Genomic DNA, 8,214 nt, shown 5'->3' with positions numbered 1-8,214 from the left:
CACTCCATCATTGTCACTCCTTATTTCTATATTTCTCTCGAATAATCTCTCTTCTCTCTATTTATCTCCCACCTTTACCTTATCCTACCTATACTTATATATTACTTGTCTCTATCAACTCCTTTCTCTCCCTATAGATCTATCTTCATGTATATTTATATCTCATTATCTCTAAATCTCACTTATTCACTCCATCTCTCCCTCCATTTGTCTTACTCTCTCTATCACGTTGTATCCATATCTATCTCTATCTCCATCTTCACATCTCCATCTCTTTCCCTATCAATCTCTCTTTTTATATGTTCCTCTATCTTTATATATATTCCTCTATACATGATTAATCTACTTCTCTGTCTCTTCCTCTATCGCCCTCTTGAAGTATCTTTCCCTTTCTCTACTTTTATCTCTTTGTTTACTCCATCTTTATATATATTTTTCTCTCTCCCCACATCCTTCTCTATAGTGCCTTTATATATCTCTATATCTTCCTCTTTTTCTCTCTCCCTCTCTATCTATCCCTATCTATAATCTCTATCTCTCTTTCTCACTCTCTTTCACTATCTATATATCTCTATCTATCAATATTTCTCTTCCTTTATATCTCTCTATCTCTTCCTTCTTTTATCTTTCTCTTTACCCCTCTCTATCCATTTTTCTCCATCTCTTCATATATTAATCTTTGTCTTTACCTCTCTCTTTATCTATATCTATTCACCTCCCTCTCCCTTTATCTTCATTTTTTATCTCTATCTTCTTCTCTTCTTTTCAATATCAAGATATGTCTACCTCTTTCTATCCATCCTTGTCCTTTAGTTTTTCTCCCTCTCACTTCATTCTCTTTAATATCTATATCTCTATTTATGTCCTTGTCCTTTAGTTCTTTTCCCTCTCTTTAGTTCTTCATCTCTCTTCACCCTTATATCTCTCCTTATTTGCAAATTAGTATATATGGTCTCCTAAGGGGTTATATCATGTCCTAAGGGGTCATAGGACATCATATGACCCCTTAGGACATAATATGACCCCTAACGACACCATATGGTCTCCTAAGGGGTCATATGGTGTCATAAGGGGTCATAAAACACCATATGACCCCTTAAGACACAATAAGACCCCTAATGAAACCATATGGTGTCTTAAGGGATCGTAAGACACCAAATGACCCCTTAGGACACCATACAACCCCTAATGACACAATGTGGCTCCTAAAGGGTCATATGGTGTCCTAAGGGGTCATAGGACACCATATGACCCCTTAGGACACCATACGACCCATAGCACCATATAGTGTCCCAAGGGGTCATATGGTGTCTTAAGGGGTCAAAGAACGTCATATAACCAATTAGGACACAATACGACCCATGACGACACCTAAGGGGTCATAAGACACCATATGACCCCTTATAACACCATACGATCCCTTACAACACCATATGGTGTCCTAAGGGGTCATATAACACCATATGACCCCTTATAACACAAGAAGACCCATAACAACATGATATGGTGTCCCTAGGGGTCATATGGTGTCAGGAGACACCATATGACCCCTTAGGACATAATATGACCCCTAACAATACCTAAGGGGTCCTATGGCGTGCTAAGGGGCTATATGATGTCCTAGGAACCTTTAGGACATAATATGACCCCATAACACATCATACAACCCCTAATGACACCATATAGTGTCCTAAGAGGTCGTAGGACACTATATGACCCGTTAGGACACAATATGACCCCTAACAACACCTAAGGGGTCATATTGTGTCCTAAGGGGTCATATTGTGTCCTAAGAGGTCGTAGGACACCATATGACCCCTAATAATACTATATGGTGTCTTAAGGGGTCATATTGTGTCCTAAGGGTTCATAGGAGACCATATGACCTGTAACAACACAAAATGACACCTAACAACACCTAAGGGGTCATATGGTGTTCTAATGGGTCATAGGACACCATATGACCCCTTAGCACACCATACGACCCCTAATGACACCATATGGTGTCCTAAGGGGTCATAAAACACCATATGACCCTTAGGACACCATACGATGCATATTGATACTATATTATGTCCTAAGGGGTCATAGGATACCATATGACCCATAACAACATAATATGGTGTCCTAGAGGGTCATAGAACACCATATGACCCCTTAGAATACCATACGACCCATAACGACACCATCTAGTGTCTTAAGGGGTCATAAGACACAATATTACCCCTTAGGACATAATATGACCCCTAATGATGTCATATAGTATCCCAATGGGTCATAGAACACCATATGAACTCTTAGGACACCATACGACATCATACCACCCTTTACAACACCATATGGTGTCCTAACGGGTCATATGGTATCCTAAGGGGTCATATAACTCCATATGACCCCTTAGAACACAAGAAGACCCATAACAACACGATATGGTGTCCTAAGGTGTCATATGGTGTCATGAGACACCATATGACCCCTTAGGAAACAATATGACCCCTAACGATACCTAAGGGGTTATATGGTGTCCTAAGGGGTTATATGATGTCCTAGGAACCTTTAGGACATAATATGACCCCTTAGCACACCATACAACCCCTAATGACACCATATGGTGTCTTAAGGGGTCGCACAATATGACTCCTAACAACACCTAAGGGGTCATATCATATCCTAAGGGGTCATATAACGCCATATGGCCCCTTATAACACAAGAAGACCTATAATAGCATGATATGGTGTCCTAAGGGGTCATATGGTGTCAGGAGACACCATATGACCCCTTAGGACACAATATGACCCCTGAAGATACCTAAGGGGTCATATGGTGTCCTAAAGGGTTATATAATGTCTTAGGAAACTTCAGGCCACAATATGACCCCTTAGCACACCATACAACCCCTAACGACACCATATGGTGTCCTAAGGGGTTGTAGGACACCATATGACCCTTTAGGACACAATATGACCCCTAACAACACCTAAGGGGTCATATTGTGTCGTAAGGGGTCATAGGACACCATATGACCCCTAACGACACTATATGGTGCCTTAAGGGGTCATATTGTGTCCTAAGGGGTCATAGGACACTATATGACCCCTAACGACACAGAATGACAGCTAACGATACCTAAGGGGTCATAGGACACAATTTGACCCCTTAGCACACCATATGACCCATAATGACACCATATGCTATCCTAAGGAGTCATATGGTGTCCTAAGGGGTCATAGAACACCATATGACCCCTTAGGACACCATACAATGCATAATGACACTATATGGTGTCTTAAGGGGTCATAGGACACCATATGACCCCTTAGAGGACCATACAACCCATAACAATATAATATGGTGTCTTAGAGGGTCATAGAACACCATATGACCCCTTAGAACACCATACAACCCATAATGACACCATGTGGTGTCTTAAGGGGTCATAGGACACCATTTGACCCCTTAGCACACCATATGACCCCTAATGACACCATATGGTGTCCTGAGGGGTCATAGACCCCTTAGGACACCATATGATGCATAATGACACTATGTGGTGTCCTAAGGGGTCATAGGACACCATATGACCCCTTAGAGGACTATACAACCCATAACAACATAATATGGTATCTTACAGGGTAATAGAACACTATATGACCCATTAGAACACCATATAACCCATAACGACACCATGTGGTGTCTTAAGGGGTCATAAGAAACAATATTACCCCTTAGGACATAATATGACCCCTAAAAATGTCATAAAGTGTCCTAAGGGGTCGTAGGACACCATCTGACCCCTTAGGACACCATACGACCCCTTGCGACACCATACCACCCTTTACGACACCATATGGTTTCCTAAGGGGTCATATGGTATCCTAACGGGTCATGTAATACCATATGACCCCTTAGAACACAATAAGACCCATAACCACACAATATGGTGTCCTAAGGGGTCATATGGTGTCATAAGACACCATATAACTCCTTAGGACACAACATGACCCCTAATAATAGCTAAGGGGTCATATGGTGTCCTAAGGGGTTATATGATGTCCTAGGAACCTTTAGAACATAATATGACCCCTTAGCACACCATACAACCCCTAACGACACCATATGGTGTCCTAAGGGGTTGTAGGATACCATATAACCCGTTAGGACATAATATGACCCCTAACAATACCTAAGGGGTCAAATTATGTCCTAACGGGTCATAGGACACCATATGACCCCTAAGGACAATGTATGGTGTACTAAGGGGTCATATTATGTGCCAAGGGTTCATAGGATACCATATGACCCCTTAGTACTCTATACGACCCCTAACGACACCATATGGTGTCCTAAGGGATCATATGGTGTCCTAAGGGGTCATATAACACCATATGACCCCTTAGGATACTATACGACACATAATGACACCATATGGTCTCCTAAGGGGTCATATGGTGTCCTAAGGGGTCATAGGACACTATATGACCCCTTAGGAGACTATACAAGCCATAACAACATAATATGATGTCCTAGAGGGTCATAGAACACCATGTGACCCCTTAGAACACCATACGACCCATAACGACACCATTTGGTGTCCTAAGGGGTCATAAGACACAATATGACCCCTTAGGACATAATATGACCCCTAATGATGTTATATAGTGTTCTAAGGGGTCATACAAAACCATATGACCCCATAGAACACCATATGACCCCTTAGAACAACATAAGGCCCTTTACGACACCATATGGTGTCCTAAGGCATCATATGGTATCCTAAGGGCTCATATAAAACCATGTGACCCCTTAGAACACCATATGACCCCTTAGAACACAAGAAGACCCATAACAACATCATATGGTGTCCTAAGGGGTCATATGGGGTCATGAAACACCATATGACCCCTTAGGACACAATATGACCTCTAATGATATCTAAGGGGTCATATGGTGTCCTGAGAGGTTATATGATGTCCTAGGAATATTTATGACACAATATGACCCCTTAGCACACCATACAATCCCAAACGACACCATATGGTGTCCTAAGGGGTCATAGGACACTATATGACCCGTTAGGACACAATATGACCCCTAACATTACCTAAGGGGTCATAGGACATCATATGACCCCTAACGACATAAAATGATGCCTAACGATACCTAAGGGGTCATATGGTGTTATAAATGATTATAGGACACCATATGACCCCTTAGCACACCATACGACCCTTAATGACACCATATGAACCCTTAGGAAACCATACAACGCATAATGAAACCATATGGTGTCCTAAGGGGTCATAGGACACCATACGACCCATAACAACATAAAAATGGTGTCCTAAGGGGTCATAGAACACCATACGACTCCTTAGAACACCATATGACCCATAACGACACCATGTGGTGTCCTAAGGGGTCATAAGACACAATATGACCCCTTAGGACATAATATGACCCCTAACAACGTCATATAGTGTCCTAAAGGGTCATAGGACACCGTATGACCTCTTAGGACACAATACGACCCCTTAGGACATAAAATAAACCTCGATAACACCTAAGGGGTCATAGGATACCATACGACACATAAAAACACCAAATGGTATCCTAAGGGGTCATATGGTGTCCTAAGGTGTCATAGGACAACATATGACCCATAGGATCATATAGTCTCCCAAACATATGGTGTCCTAAGGGGTCATACGACACCATATGACCCATTAGGACACAATAAGACCTCTAATGACACCTAATGGGTCATATAGTGTCCTAAGGGTTCATAGGACACCATATGACCCCTTAGGACACCATACGACTCCTTGCGACATCATATGGTGTCCCACGGCATCATATGGTATCCTAAGGGGTCATATAATGTCCTAAGGGGTCATATGGTGTCCTAAGGGGTTATATAACACCACATGACCCCTTAGGACACCATAAGACCCATAACAACACCATATGATGTCCTAAGGGGTCATATGGTGTCCTAAAGGGTCATGGGACACCATATGACCTCTTAGGACATAGTATGAGACCTAACAAAACCTAATGGATCATATGGTGTCTAAGAGGTCATACGATGTCTTGTGACCCCTTAGGACACAATATGACCCCTTAGCACACAATACAACCCCCAACGACACCATATGACCTGTTCGGACACAATATGACCCCTAAAAATACCTAAGGGGTCATATGGTGTCCTAAGGAGTCATAGGATACCATATGACCCCTTAACACACCATAGACCCCTAATGAAACCATATCTAAAGGCTCATAGAACACCACATGACCCCTTAGAACACCATAATACTTATAACAACATCATATGGTGTCCTAAGGTGTCATATGGTGTCCTAAAGGTTCATGAGACACCATATGACCCTTTAGGACACCATATTCTCTCTCACATTATTTATTTTCCTCAATTACCCTTGATCACCTCTCTTCTCCTATGGGTTTATAGATACTTCGCTCTACCCCTCTACCCACCCCCTAATTACTCTCTATGTCTCTCTTCACCTCTGTCCCCATCTCTCTTCTCTCTTTGTTGATACTTTCCCCTCTCCCCCTCTCCTCCTACCCCCTAATAATCTTAAACTCTCCCTCTCATTCTCTCTTCACCCCAATCACCCCCTCCCTCTCTCTCTTCGCCTTCCACCTAGTTACCTATAGCTCTCTCTCTCACTCTCTCTTCCCCCCAGTTAATCTCTCCTTCTCACCTCTCTCCCCCTCTCCTTTTTCGATACTTCCCTATGCCTCTCCTTGTTCCCTCTGAATTTTGTTGCTAGAGATGAGAAGGAAATGCAGAGAGACTAGTCTAGATCTTAGGGAAGAGAAAGTGACATAGAGGAGGAAATTATGAAGAGGTAGAAATATAAGCACCTTGTAGAGCTTGAGAGATTTAATGAGGTATTCATTGATATTTAGAGATATAGGTCTAGAGAGAGATTTATAAATATGGACAAAAGAGAGGGAGGAAGAAACAAATAGGTGGAGTGATAGGTTTAGGAGAGAGAGGTGGAGAAAGGAACAAACATAGATAACATGGTTTATCAAAATTTATCGAACGCAATAAAATTCATAAATTTTCTATTATTAATTAATTACTTATTTAGTTTATTTTGAGATGATTGTTACAAAAATTCATGCAATAGGGAAATCATATGAAAAAGTGATGAGTTTTCTATGTTTTAAAAATGAAGGATATATTTAAATTAATTATAATTATTTTTTAAAACAAATAATTGAAAATATACCTATTCCATATCATAGATCTCTTAATTACCTTTCCAACGCCTGTAAAAAATCAAAATTTTGATATAAATCGCAAAAATTATGCCCAATTTACTAAAATATTTTTTTTATTTTTTCAAAAATCAGATATCCGATTTTATTGAATATCTGATTTTACAACATAAATTTTTCCCTCCACATTTTGGTTCGGGTTTTCTTTGGGATTTGGCTTGGAAATGACAACCCTGGAAAGTCAACTGAAAAAACGTGTTTTTCAGTATTCCTTGATTTTCTAGACTTTACACTGGTGGCTGACAACTTTTTTTATAGCCAAAATTGATAAAACGAAAAGGGTTTTATAAGGAAATTTTTAGCTTTCCAACAATATAAGGCTTGTCTTATTTCGACTTTAATAGATAATTATTATTTATTTTCTAATTGAATTCTGACAAAAGTCCTGATTGATAGACTGATTGAAAAATACTCATAATTTTCAAACCGCATAACATTTTTTGAATTTGAAACATGCATCACATCCTATGCTTCGTCTACTATAGGGAAAAATTTAAAAAAATTAATTTATAAGGTTTTGACCAAGTTAAGGTGGTCAGGAGTTTCTGAATTTCTAAAATGTTGTAGTAAAAAAATCATAAATAATTATTTACTTTATAAAAAATTATAAAAAAATATGTGTCACATCCGGACATGAGTCTAATACTTATATTATAAATCTTATAAAAAATGTTATGATTTGATTGTGATTAGGGTCATCAGACATACACCTACTTCTTATCTTTTTCCTAAAATTTTTGTACCATTGCATTGAAATTTGAAATTTTCATCAAATAGGATTTTTTTTTTTCAAAAAACAACTAGTAGCTTAGAAACTGCATTCAATTTTCTATATATTCTCTTCTTACATATTTTAAAAATATTGTTCATAACTTATTCAATTTTTCATGTCAAGTTGC

Source organism: Cryptomeria japonica, unplaced genomic scaffold (genome assembly GCF_030272615.1).
Source record: "Cryptomeria japonica unplaced genomic scaffold, Sugi_1.0 HiC_scaffold_13, whole genome shotgun sequence".
In the NCBI taxonomy this organism is placed as follows: domain Eukaryota; kingdom Viridiplantae; phylum Streptophyta; class Pinopsida; order Cupressales; family Cupressaceae; genus Cryptomeria; species Cryptomeria japonica.
This window is presented reverse-complemented; position numbering follows the sequence as displayed.